The sequence below is a fragment of the Lathyrus oleraceus genome, chromosome 7, assembly GCF_024323335.1.
Source record: "Lathyrus oleraceus cultivar Zhongwan6 chromosome 7, CAAS_Psat_ZW6_1.0, whole genome shotgun sequence".
Taxonomy (NCBI): Eukaryota; Viridiplantae; Streptophyta; class Magnoliopsida; order Fabales; family Fabaceae; genus Lathyrus; species Lathyrus oleraceus.
Genome location: NC_066585.1, coordinates 179,198,890 through 179,212,948, shown reverse-complemented (window position 1 = coordinate 179,212,948; position 14,059 = coordinate 179,198,890). Strand labels below are relative to the sequence as shown.

The 14,059-nt window shown below is 36.6% G+C and overlaps 1 long non-coding RNA gene across 1 annotated transcript; it reads right to left on the bottom strand.

Moving 5' to 3' along the window:
- Window positions 1-396: 396 nt before the first annotated feature.
- LOC127106773 (uncharacterized) lies at window positions 397-1,730 on the bottom strand. The gene is made up of 2 exons (XR_007795488.1): window positions 1,189-1,730; window positions 397-707 (listed from the first exon to the last, which is right to left on the bottom strand). It is a non-coding gene; the product is annotated as an uncharacterized LOC127106773 (long non-coding RNA).
- Between the last annotated feature and the right edge of the window lie 12,329 nt (window positions 1,731-14,059).

Sequence of the window (14,059 nt, the reverse complement as noted above, 5' to 3'; positions counted from 1 at the left end):
ATCTTTTAATTTATGAAAAACAAATTTAAAAAAACTTATAATATTTTGAAAAACATTTTTGTAGAATCAATTTTCAAAAATACAAATAAAAAATTCATTTTTTTTAAAGCTAAAACAAACTGGCCATTTATCTTCAAGTTGATTAAATTTTAATTGACTATGGAATTTCGATGGTTTTTTAAATGGATTTTTTGATTTGGTTTTAATTCACATTTTTAAATTAATTGATTAATGTGATTTTAATTGGACTTTCAGTTAGATTTTATTTGAGCTTTTTCTTAAATTTTGATTTTTAAAATGATTATTTTCAGATTAATTTTAGGAATTATTTTAGATATTCAACCCAATGTCCATTTTGATAACCTATATCCAAATCCATTTACCAGGTAAACAACCATTTATCATGTAAACAACCAATTACCATGCCAATAACCAATATCAATGTTAAGTATCCATTCATCCTTAACCTACAACCAGTATCCATATCTATGTTTCACAAGTTAGCCCATCACGTGTCTGGCAGTGCAAGTACCAACGAAATGGCAAGACACAGAACACAACGACAAAATGCAGGTAGTTTAACCAAGTTGTATACCAAAATAATCTGCAGCACGACATAAGTGGGAATGCCAAACGGAGAGGTCCAAAGCATGAAATGCATAGCAGCACGAAACGCCAAAGCAGGTTTAACAACAGAAATCGACAACCTGCGTTTTTTTTCAAACCAGAGAAAAATAAGCAATCCACTCTAACACATAAATGCAGCACAGAGAATAAAAACGCACCAACTAACTTAAATTTCACAACTAACATGCTAACAGAACATTTCATTTTCTAACTGATTTATGCATTTCACATGAATTTCATTGCAATCTGAGTTGCATTTCATAACAGAATTTTAGGCCTATATAAACCTTTGTTCTCCATAACTAAGGGATCAACCATTTTTCACACAGAACTCTCACCCTAACAAATGCTCAAAACCCCCATAACTGCTAGAGCTTCAATCTCAGAAGCTCTAGGCGGTTGAGCTTAGCCTCCACAATCTCAATTTCAACCCTCTCTCAACCTCACACTTAACAGACTCCATCTCAAAACGCGAAGAAAAAGTGGATCCAAAACTCAGAAGAAGGGAAAAGAATTGAAGAAGAAGAGGAGAAGCATAGGAGAAGGGAGAAAGCAAAGTACCTGTGAAGTGATCACCGTCGAGCCACCGCATCGGAGCTCCCTATTGGTACATGCTTCGGTGATTCCTCGCTTAATTTATTATTATCCATCACTTGTGACCAAGAGCTTCACTGTGCTCTTATCTCTTTTCTGCATCCGAACTTCTCAACAAGCATGATTTTTTGGGCAATCTCGAACGACATCCACATGTTCTCTTTGATACGGAGAACTAGATCCTAATGAGGATATTGTAAATCTTGTTCGATGAAGATGATGAATCGATTCAGACGCCAATGATTATGCCAAAGAAGAGTCACGCGTTGTGTGGTTCGCGATTGAGTTTTTCTCGAAGACAGATTTATGGAATCGAAACAAAGCGTTGCCGAACGAATGATGCTGACATACCCTTAGATTTGGATTGAGTTCATTGGTGTATGTATTAGTCTGTAGAGTTTGGGATTGAGGCCATAACAGGACCAAGCATTTCCCGGTTCACACCCTCCATTGATGGCGTACACCCTTTTTTGGCTGGGCCTCAAGAATAGTGCTTGTATTCAGGCCCAAGTCAGAGTTCTTAGAGTACATACTCATTGGGCCTGCACAATCTCTTGGTCATCTAGAGCCCAATCATTTTTAGTTAATTCCCATTGTTTTTTTCATGATTTAGTGATTGAAATTATATAATTAAGTAGGATTACATTATTTATTTCATTAGAATTTTGAGTGGCCTACCTAGTTTTTAGGTCTGCATGGTAATTAAAATTTTAGCTCGATTTAGAATTAACTATGACATTAAGGATTTTATAATTAATTGATTTAACTATGAATTTAGAATAATTAGACAATTAGGATTGATTAGTTTTGATTAGAAATTGCATTAGAAAACTACTTTCCTAATTAATTCATTTTTAGCATAATGACCATCTTACCCTTAGGGCTTAAAATCTTTATTTTAATACATGCTCCCTAGTTTAGGGCATTGATTAGAATTGTCTAATTTTTTTTGTTGATTAATTAATTTGAATTTTATTATATATAATTCAACTATTATTTTAATCTCATTGATTAGTGTTAACCAAAGGTCACTTTGGTCAACCAAATCCTTTGTAATTGTGTTGTAAACCCCAAGCCTATTCCAAGTGATCAAAAGACCCTTGATCACTTGATATGGAAAATTCATTGCGCTCAAGCTATTATGGATATGCTGAATCTCAAGAGCTCAAGACATCAAGTTTCAAATGCAAGATCAAGACTTCAATTCAACATCAAATCAAGCATAACTCGATAAATAGACTACTTCTCAAGCACAACAAAGGTATCAACACTTGGTAAATACGATTCAAATTGTACGGAACGAGCCTTAAGTAATAAGGAATTATGAGACAAAGTTTCTCCTATCCTTGTCTAGAGTGACTCTACGTACGGGGCGTAGACCCTATCTATTCAGAGCATTCTCCCTTATTCATAGACTTTAGTGTGATACGAATCGAGTAAACTACCAAGTCTTCTTCATACAAAACAACATCAACACAAGGAGCAACAATGAAGATCCTCCTCTAATAATTTATAAGTTAAGAGAAGTATCATGCGCCACGAGCCTTAAGTAGTAAGGAATGATGAGAGAGAGCTTCTCATATCCTTGTCTAGAGTGACTTTGCATACGGGGCATAGGCACCAGCTATTCAGAGCATTCACCCTTATTCATAGACTTTAGTGTGATTCCTATCAATCAATTGTCAAGTCTCTTATTAATTCATCTTCCATTCTAATCATTTAATTTAATCATCCAATCATATTATTTTGCCTCCTCAATCACCTTATTTTCAGCCGTAGTAGGCTGAACTACGGAAGCTTTGATTTCCTTATTGCACTATAAGGATACGTAGGCAGGAGAATCCAAATTCTTCGTGAGATATCTTATTTATCAATCTACCTTATTTATCAATCTACCTTATTTAACGATCAATCATTCAATCCTCATTCAGTGTTAGACTCTCCTCCTGGATGTTTGTATGTTTCTTGGGATTATTATCTTAGGGTCACATACCCATTTCTCAATCAATAGTTTCATGCATTGCCTATCAGTTCAGACTATGACTTACTTTGTTCCTTGTCCTCAAGGTGCAGACCTTGGCAACCTCCTTTATTCCATGGAGTTCAGACTCTGACTTTATCCTTTGCCTCAAGGTGCAGACCTTGGCGACTTCTTTTAGCCCATGGAGTTCAGACTCTGACTTTGCTTCTTGCCTTCAAGGTGCAGTCCTTGGCAAACCCCTTTAGCCCATGGAGTCCAAACTTTGGCTTTATTCTTTACCTATAAGATAGAGATCTTGGCATCCTCGCCCTATTGAGTTCAGACTCTGGCCATCCTGATTTTTCCTATATAGTACAAAATTTAACATATCAGTATGTCTTATAGTTCAGACTTTGGTATTCACTCAGCCCATTGAGTTCAAACTCTGGCTACCTCTTTCATTGCCTTACAGTTAAGACTTTGGCATCCATATTTTTCCTTTATGAAGTTCAGATTCTGGAATTCAAATAAGTTCCTTTGCCTTATATAGTTCAAACTATGTCATTCTTATCCACCTTGCCCATGGAGTTCAGACTCTGGAAATCTGTTCCTTTCCTTGTATTTAGTTCGGGCTATTGCATCCATCTATCTTTCCCTATGGAGTTCAGACTCTAGTTATGTCTCATTTGTCCTTGTGGTTAACTACCATCATTGGTTAATGTCACTCTTTCTTGTTAAGTAATCCACCTTGCTTATTAGAAATCCTATCAAGTACATCTCTTTGCTTTCAGCCCCAGTGGGCTGAACTACGATTGCTCTGATTTTCTCATTGCACGATGAGAATACGTAGGCACTAGGGTTCGAATCCTCCACGAGCATACTTATTTATTATTCCTGCCTTAGGGCATTCCTTAAATTAATCTCCATGGAACATTAATCACGACCTACATTCATATACTACCTTCCTTCACTTCATGTAATATACCCTACCCTTTGAGCCAAATACAATATACCTTTGTGCTCCGTCTTGTGATACGGTGAACTGACTTTGTGTTTTTGCTTTGAAAAGCAATGTTGCGGATAGCAAGAGTCGCCACCGACTTTTCTTTTATCCAATAAGGAAAGGCGGAAAAGAACAGGAAAGACCTTGATTAGATTTTGAGTTCGGGAGGTACATTATACAAAGGGAAGGTGTTAGCACCCTTTGTATCCATGGTTATCCATGGGCTCTTAATTGCTTAACTCACTTATGTTTTCCTTGTTTGAGATTGAGAAATGTGGTGTGTTTAGAAAATATTTTGAAAGGAGAGTTTAACTTTGTAATGATTCTTGTACGAATGTATACAAAGTGTTTATCTCGTTTGATTTTGAAAGATGTTTAGAAAAATATAACTCTGCGATGATTCTGGTGCGAATGTATACCAAGTGGTGATTTTCTAAAAGATGTTTTGAAAAGTGTGAGGTGTAAAAAGTATTTTAAGCTGTGAGCAAGCATTTAAGAGTTATACCTAACCAAGGTCTTTATAGGTATTTCCTATCCTTAGGAGGGTAAAACTGTCCTTACTGTTGAGAAGTAAGTAGTCTTATCCTTTGGATGTAAAGGGACATCGTGGGGTCGTCGATTGGTCATTGAAGGCAACATTTGTAAGGATACCTTAGCATTCGAAGGGACGATCATCATTTAATCGTAGGCTACAATGAAGGGTCATCGAGGGACAAAGTCATATATTCGAAGGCAACGTTCGAGGGACAAGGTCATATATTCGAAGGCAACGTTCGAGGGACTATGATTTATCTTGTAGGGACATTGACCTTTTGATCGAAGGGACTATGACTTATCTGTTTAGGGATGATGATGATTTAATCGAAAAGGTCTTTGCTAAGGGTGTCCCCACATTCGCGGGACATGACCGTAATATCGTAAGACAACAAAGAGAGGGTTACCCTAGAGGTGCAAGTGTGGAAATGATTGCATTCAGATATATTATCTTGAATTAATTTATCTAAGTTCGATTATTTATCTTTCCATGCAATCCTATTAGCATACATGTGGACAGTTATATTCACAGTATGGAAAAATTAAAGTGCGAAAAATAAGACTACGCTATTACATGGCTTCGGGATGGGGTACATAATTTAAAAGGGGATATAAAATATCTAAATCTTAATTAACGAGTACAAAATTAAAAGGGCATAGAAAGTTCATGACAAATGAAATAAATAAACTAAATTTAAGAATGAATTAAGAATATTTTTAGTCTATAATAATAGAAACTTTTTTTAATGAATTTATGGAAAAACTTAGACTAAATTGATAGAAGTTTTAAAAGAAAAGAGAAAAAAAAATATAATTAGATTTTTATTATTCAAAATAGCCCATTTTAATTAATTAAGTGATATATGAAAATTTAATTAATAAACTAGATTAAATTATATCCTACTTTAAATAACCAATATAATATATTAATTAGAAAATTAATTAATGGGTTTTATTTTAATAATAGAAAAATAGTGGTGAATTAATTATAGTGGAAATGGAGTAAACATAGTAAAAAAAATAGGTCCTGGGGGCTCAAACCCAGGACCTCTACGTTGCAGTGAGGGGGAAGCTACCAATGAGCCATGTTGGTCTATTCGTTATTTATTCGCCTTCATTAAAATATATATTAATTCTACATGGATTTTTTCCATTTTGACACAGCACCACCATGCATGTTACAACTTTCTCTCTTACGGCAAGCTACTTTATTTTTTCTCATGCTGTTTCTTTCATGTGAATACAACAAACTTGTAACTTCATCTTATATCAAACCACACACATAAAATAAGATCATATGTAATCATCATGCAATAATAAAAATAGCCATGCACAAATCAAGAAGCTTTTATTATTTTCCTCATGTATTAGTTCTCTTTACTGCAAGTGATAATGATAAAACAAACCTTACACATACATGTTAAAGACAACCAAGGATTTATATTATCACCATTATATCATCATCATCATTATTATGTAATAACAACATGTGAAATAAACATAATCATGCTAGAAACAACACTCATATAATAATAATTAAATGACAGATATAATTCTTTAATCATGCAAACAGAATTCTCCAACATACAATGACATATCAAGAACAGATGCATACTTGAATAAACCAATATCAACATCCACCAAACCATGAATACATCATCTCAATATATATATTAAACCAATATTATTCATGCATGAATTAAGGAGTATTTCAAGGTAATCATGCTGGATGCAAATTCCATAATAAACACTTATTGGGGATTTGAGTGCTTTATGGTTGCTTCTCTTTTCCCTGCCCGTGAATCTTCTTGCTTCTGCCTTGCCTCGTGTATCTTCTTCTGCTGTATCTCTCCTCTTTTTCGTCTTCTCCCTCTTGTTACAGCCATATGAAGTATTTATAATGGTGTGGATTAGGGTTTAACCTTGCTAAATATTTGGATCCCTTCCTATACTTTAGGGTTTAACGTTGCTAAATATTTGGATCTCTTCCTATACTTTAGGAGAGTTAGGGTTTAACCTTGCTAAATATTTGGATCCCTTCCTATACTTTAGGAGAGTTAGGGTTTAACCTTGCTAAATATTTATTAAATACAAATATTATTATAAATAATGAATAATTTAAATGACTTTTAACAAATAAAAATTAATTTAAATTTTAGTTACATAATTGAATTAAAATTTAAACCTATTTCTATTTTTACTTTCATCATTTAAAAAAAATCAAAATTATTCTTACTTATATCAACCAAAATTATTTTATAATTTATGGGCTTTTAAAAAAATGTTACTCTTATAAATAAATTTTATTAAGTAAAAAACGTGAATTACTGAATAAATACTATTTATAAATAATGAATAAATGGAACGTGAGTCACTAAATTATAAAAAATAGTTATTATAATTTAACGAGCTTTAACAAATAAAATTAATTTAAAATTTTAATTATACAATTAAAATTCAAATCTATTTTTATTTATCATTAAATTAAAACTATTTTATTTATATATATAAAATTTATTTATATCATACAGATAACCAAAATTATTATTATTTATATGAGAATGTATGCTAATGAATGAATGCAAATGTGAAATGAATGTCATGCATGAATCAATTTATCATAAAAATTAACAGGCAAATTTTGGGGTATGACAGCTGCCCCTGTTCAATATTCTTAAACCGAGAGAATTAGAATGGTATGTACGCCATTCGTGATCTGGAGGTGGAAGATTATTGAACACTTAGAATGCCCCAAAAATTTGCACTTGTTAATTAAAAGATAGTCTTGATGGAGATGGGCTTAAAGATGTCATCCAGAAAGTTTGATGATGAGAGCTTCAGAGTGCGTCGTACATTAGACTATATCTGAAGACATGGGTGTCACACTGGGTCGTACGCTAGACCGTATAATGAGTCCCCATTAGGTGATATTAGGGTGAGCTGAACCTGATGAGATAAGGATCAGAATGTGTCATACGCTAGACCGTATCTGAGTAGCAGAGTGAGCCGTCCGTTAGGCTGTATCTGGAGAAATAAAGATCAGAATGGATCGTACGCTAGATCGTATCTGAGTAGTAGAATGAGTCGTCCGTTAGGTTGTATCTGGCGATAAAAAGTAGTCGTACGCTAGACTACATTTCAGAATGTACCGTACGCTAGGTAGTATCTGATGAGAAGAGCCAGACTGGGTCGTACACTAGACCGTATCTGAGTTGCAGAATGAGCCGTCCATTAGGCTGTATCTGAGGATAAAAGATCAAAATGGATCATACGCTAGATCGTATCTGAGTAGCAGAATGAGCCGTCCATTAGGCTGTATCTAATGATAAAAAATCAGAATGGATCATACGCTAGATCGTATCTGAGTAGCAGAATGAGCCGTCCATTAGGCTGTATCTGATGATAAAAGGGGTAGTCATACGCTAGACTACATTTCAGAATGTACCGTACGCTAGGTAGTATCTGAGGGGATGAATATCCAAATGGGTCGTACGCTAGACCGTATTGGAACAGTCGAAGGAACCATACGTTAGGCTGAATCAGAATGAGCCGTACGTTAGGCTATATCTGATAATATTTGTATATGTTGTATTTGCAATAAATGTCTGGGATGGGCTTAAAGATGCCATCATTAGGAGGATATCAGAATGCTTGTTAGAATGAATATTGATATGGATTATATCTGAAAGATGTATCTGAATCTTGAATGTAATCGATAAAGATATTCGTCTGAATGAATCTTTATTTTGACTGTATCAGGAGGATAATTAACTTGGAAAAAAAAAGAGTTAGCCTCATGCCATGTCATGATGCGTGAGATGTTTTATGCTCTTGAAAATAAATGTGAACATTGCATGCATGTATATGCTGTGAAATGATGCATGAATGAATTATGCGTTTGAAATTTTTTGCCATGGGAAAATAAATCCCGATATTCTGGTTGGAGATATTTGTATTGATGACCCTTTCTTAGCTGGGGATATTTGATTTCTGTCTGATGGTAGAAATATTCAACAGAACCTGATTGGGGATAAAAGAGATAACCAGTCTGTCTAGTAGTGCCAATTTCTTCTGGGAATAACTGGTTTTGCTGGGGAATAGGATTTGCAACCGGATTTGTTAGAACGCATGGTTAAACCTTATCCTTGATCCTAAAGTCTTTTAGTAATTGCTATTTCTTTATTATGCATGTATTTTCGGTAAACATCAATCATATTCAAATGCCTATATTAATTCGAATTAAATCAATGGACGTTTATGCAAACAAAACGGAGAAAGTAAAACAAAAGTATCTTTTTGGAAATAAAATTGTATTGATTTTGAAAGAGGGCCTATAAACAAGCAATTTTAATACAAGGAGACAGAAATCCTAGTAAGAGGAAATTGTCAAGAAAGCAAAGAACAAACAGCTATGAAAAAAAAGTCCTATTGATTTTAATTCTACTACTGCTATTATGTCTTCAAGCATCTCATCTCTTGTTGTCGGATAGAAGTGATTGGCTTGTTCAGTCTCTTTGACTTTGGTGAAGCTGACCGAGAACGGGACATAGTCATACACTTTAATCCCTAATTTTTGCCTGGACCGCCTTTTCAGGTTTTCAGTCCACCAGGATACCCCTTTTTGCCCAAGCCGCCTTTTTAGGTTTTCGACTTGCCGGGTGTACATTTTTATATGTCTATCCCTAATTTTTACCCGAACCCTTTTGGTTCGCCAGGATGCCCTTACTTTTGCCTAGATATGTCGACCTAGCGGGTCTCTTTTATGCGTAGTATTTTTTAACTATGTCTGTGTTCACGGGATGCGGGAAATCTTCGCCATCCATTGTAGCAAGCATCATGGCTCCACCAGAGAATACCTTCTTAACTACAAATGGCCCTTCGTATGTGGGAGTCCATTTGCCTCTAGGATCACCTTGTGGTAGAATGATACGCTTTATCACCAAGTCGCCAATTTGATACACCTGTCTCTTGACTTTTTTATTAAATGCCTGGGTCATGCGCTTCTGATATATCTGCCCATGACAAATAGCCGCAAGTCTCTTTTCATCAATCAAATTTATCTGATCGAGTCGAGTCTGAATCCATTCATCTTCATCTAAGCCTGTATCTTTCATAATTCTTAGAGAGGGAATCTGAACTTCCACTGGTAAAACGACTTTCATTCTGTAGACTAAAGAGAAAGGAGTTGCCCCTGTCGAAGTGCGTACTGAAGTGCGATAACCATGAAGAGCAAATGGTAACATCTCATGCCAGTCTTTGTATGTTACTGTCATCTTTTGTATAATCTTCTTAATATTCTTATTAGCAGCTTCTACGGTGCCATTCATCTTTGGCCGGTACGGAGAAGAGTTATGGTGTTTTATTTTGAACTGCGTGCAGAGTTCAGTAATCATCTTGTTGTTCAAATTAGTACCATTATCAGTGATAACTCTTTCAGGGATGCCATACTGACAAATAAGACTATTCTTGATGAACCGTGCCACCACATTCTTGGTGACAGAAGCAAATGAGGCTGCCTCTACCCACTTCGTAAAGTAATCAATAACAACAAGAATGAAACGATGTCCATTAGAAGCAGTAGGTTTAATCTCTCCAATCATATCAATGCCCCACATTGCAAAGGGCCAAGGGGCTGTCAACACGTTCAATGGAGCAGGAGGTACATGTACTTTGTCCGCATAGATCTGGCATTTGTGACAAGTTCTGGAGTGATGGTGGCAATCAGCTTCCATGGTAGACCAATAATACCCTGATCTCAGAGTCTTCTTGGCCATCGTATGTCCACTAGAATGAGTCCCAAACATACCGTCATGCATGTCTTCCATAATCTTTTATGCTTCCTTTTTATCCACACAGCGAAGCAAAGCCGAATCATGATTACGTTTGTATAATACTCCATTACTCAAAAAGAATTTAGCGGAGAACTTTCTCAGAAATTTTCTGTCATTGATGGATGCCCCTTCAGGGTATTCCTGAGTTTCTAAATATCTTTTTACTTCGTGGAACCAAGGTTTCTCTTCTACTTCATCAACATTAAGTTCATAACAATATGCTGGTTCATTTAATCATTCAATGGTGATCATGGGAGCTTCATTGTCCCATCTGACTCTGAACATAGATGACATGGTAGCCAATGCGTCTGCCAACTGATTCTCTTCTCGTGGAATATGTTCGAATGTAATCTCTTCAAAGTATGGGATTAATGTCAACACCCGCTCTCGATAAGGGATGAGATTCGGATGTTTAGTGTCCCATTCTCCTTTGATCTGACTGATTACTAAGGCTGAGTCTCCGTACACACTCAAAAACTTGATTCTCAGGTCTATAGCAGCTCTGAGTCCCAAAATACATGCTTCATACTCAGCCATATTATTGGTACAATCAAAACATAGTCTAGCAGTGAAAGGCGTATGGCAACCCTTGGGAGAAATAATTACAACACCAACACCATTGCCCAATGCATTAGAAGATCCATCAAAAACCATAGTCCATCGGGACCCCAGTTCGGGTCCTTCATCTGGTCCAGGTTCTTCATAATCAGTAACAAGCATAACATCCTCATCAGGGAACTCAAAATTCATAGATTGGTAATCATCAACTACTTGATGAGCCAAATGATCAACTAACACGCTTCCTTTGATTGCTTTCTGGGTAGTATACTGGATATCATACTCTGTTAAAATCATCTGCCATCTTGCTATTCTTCTGGAGAGAGCAGGTTTCTCAAATATATATTTGATAGGATCCATCTTAGAAATCAATAAAGTGGTATGATTCAACATATACTATCTTAGTCGGCGAGCAGCCTAAGCCAAAGCACATCAAGTTTTCTCAAGCAGTGAGTATCTTGTTTCACAGTCGGTAAACTTTTTGCTAAGGTAGTATATTGCATGCTCTTTTCGACCAGACTCGTCATGTTGCCCCAGCACACACCCCATTGAATTTCCTAACACGGTCAAATACATGATTAGAGGTCTTCCTTCAACTGGTGGCATCAGAATTGGAGGTTCTTGGAGATACTTCTTGATTTTGTCAAAAGCTTCTTGACATTCATCATTCCATATTATCTCTTGATTTTTCCTCAGTAATTTGAAGATGGGTTTGCAAGTAGCAGTCAAATGGGAGATAAATCGGGCAATGTAATTCAAGCGTCCCAAGAAACCTCTGACTTCTTTATCTGTACGGGGAACTGGCATTTCTTGAATAGCTCTCACCTTAGCCGGGTCAACCTCAATTCCTTTACCACTGACAATAAAGCCCAAGAGTTTACCGGATCTTACTCCAAAGGTGCATTTGTTCGGGTTCAATCTCAACTTGTATTTCTTCAACCTCTCAAACAGTTTGTATAAATGATCGAGATGTTCTTCTTCAGTATGAGATCTGGCTATCATGTCATCCACATATACCTCTATTTCATGATGGATCATATCATGGAACAAAACCACCATAGCACGCTGGTATGTTGCCCCTGCATTCTTTAAACCGAATGGCATTACTTTGTAACAGAAAGTGCCCCATTGCGTCACAAACGTAGTTTTCTCCATGTCTTCAGGTGCCATCTTAATCGGGTTATAACCTGAGAATCCATCCATGAATGAGAATACCTTGTGTTGAGCGGTGTTATCTACCAGAACATCAATGTGCGGAAGTGGAAAGTCATCTTTGGGACTTGCTTTATTCAAATCTCTGTAATCTACACACATTCGCACCTTACCATCCTTCTTTGGCACTGGTACCACATTAGCAACCCATTGAGGATAAGAAGTAACAACTAGAAAACCTGCATTAAACTGTTTCATAACCTCGGCTTTGATTTTCTCAGACATTTCAGGACGCATGCGACGAACCTTTTGCTTAACAGGATGACAATCTTCCTTCATCGGCAAACGATGTACTACTATATCAGTATCCGGTCCTGGCATGTCTTCATAAGACCAAGCAAAAATCTCTACATAGTCATGTAACATCTGAATCAATCTTTCTTTGACACTATTTTCCAAGCCTGCTCCTATTTTGACTTCTTTCTTGTCTACTCCAGTACCCAGATTTACAATTTCAATTGATTCCTTATGCGGCTGTATAGTCTTTTCTTCTTGCAGTAACAGTCTGGCAAGCTCTCCAGGCACTTCGCAATCTTCCTCACTTCCATCCTCGGCTTGGTAGATCGGATTTTTAAAGCCATAATTAACAGTAGCATAATTATTATCAACAGGATCCAGAGTGGATATGGATCTGCAATTTGTTACTTGAGTGTGTGTAAGAAAACATAGCTTATTTGAAAGATGACAGGAAAGATAAAGAGCACAATATTTGAATGCAAAAAGTCCATTGATTTATTGAATGTGAATATGCTTATGAAAATGACAAAACCCTTAACAAATTAGCTATTGTGCCCCGGGCATAGACACAATGCTTTAAGAAGTTCAATTGTTCATAATAAAAATTACAAAATTTGAAACACTAAAATAAGCAATAACAATTACTCCTGACTAAAGGAAATCGGGATAGTGTCTTCAGCCTTCCAATTATTGAGTCTGTCACCAATTGTTGGGAAAATCCAGCTATCCAAGTCGCAATCGCTATCAGCATCTTCTACAGCATTAATCTAATCTTTGACTATCTTTTCAGAGCTAAACCCCAGGCCAAATTTATCAGACTTGTACGGTACATCGATCAGTTGACCCCAGCCAGTACGACCACCATCTTCAACCACGGATTGAGCATCTTTCAGAGAAATCATAGCAGGAGGAGCACGAATAACCTTGGGCACACGGGAAGTTGGCTTAAGGGCAGGACTGGTCGGAGGAACTACTTCAAATGACTGAGAATGAGTCTCAACGAATTCACCATCCATCTCGACGTATCTGAAGGTATGCACACTACTGACAATATACTCTTCTTCTCCACACACAGTGACAATCTTGCCCTCTATTGGATACCTCAACTTTTGATGGAGAGACGAAGCTACAGCACTTGCCCCATGGATCCAAGGGCGTCCCAGCAAGCAGGAATAGGCAGGACGAATGTTCATTACCTAACAGGTAGTGTTGAAGACTTGAGGTCCTATCTTGATAGGGAGAACCACTTCACCATGGACAACACTCTTCGCACCATCGTAAGCACGCACCACAACGTCACTAGGTTTCAGTTCAGTGCTTTTACAGTCAAGCTTATCGAGCACAGCTTTTCGTAGCACATTCAAAGAAGAGCCATTGTCGATCAACACATGAGACAAGGTGATCCCCTTACACTCAATGGAGATATGCAGAGCTTTATTGTGATTCTTTCCTGCTGGTGTCAGGTCAGCATCAGAAAAGCCTATGCCATTATCAACAGCCAAG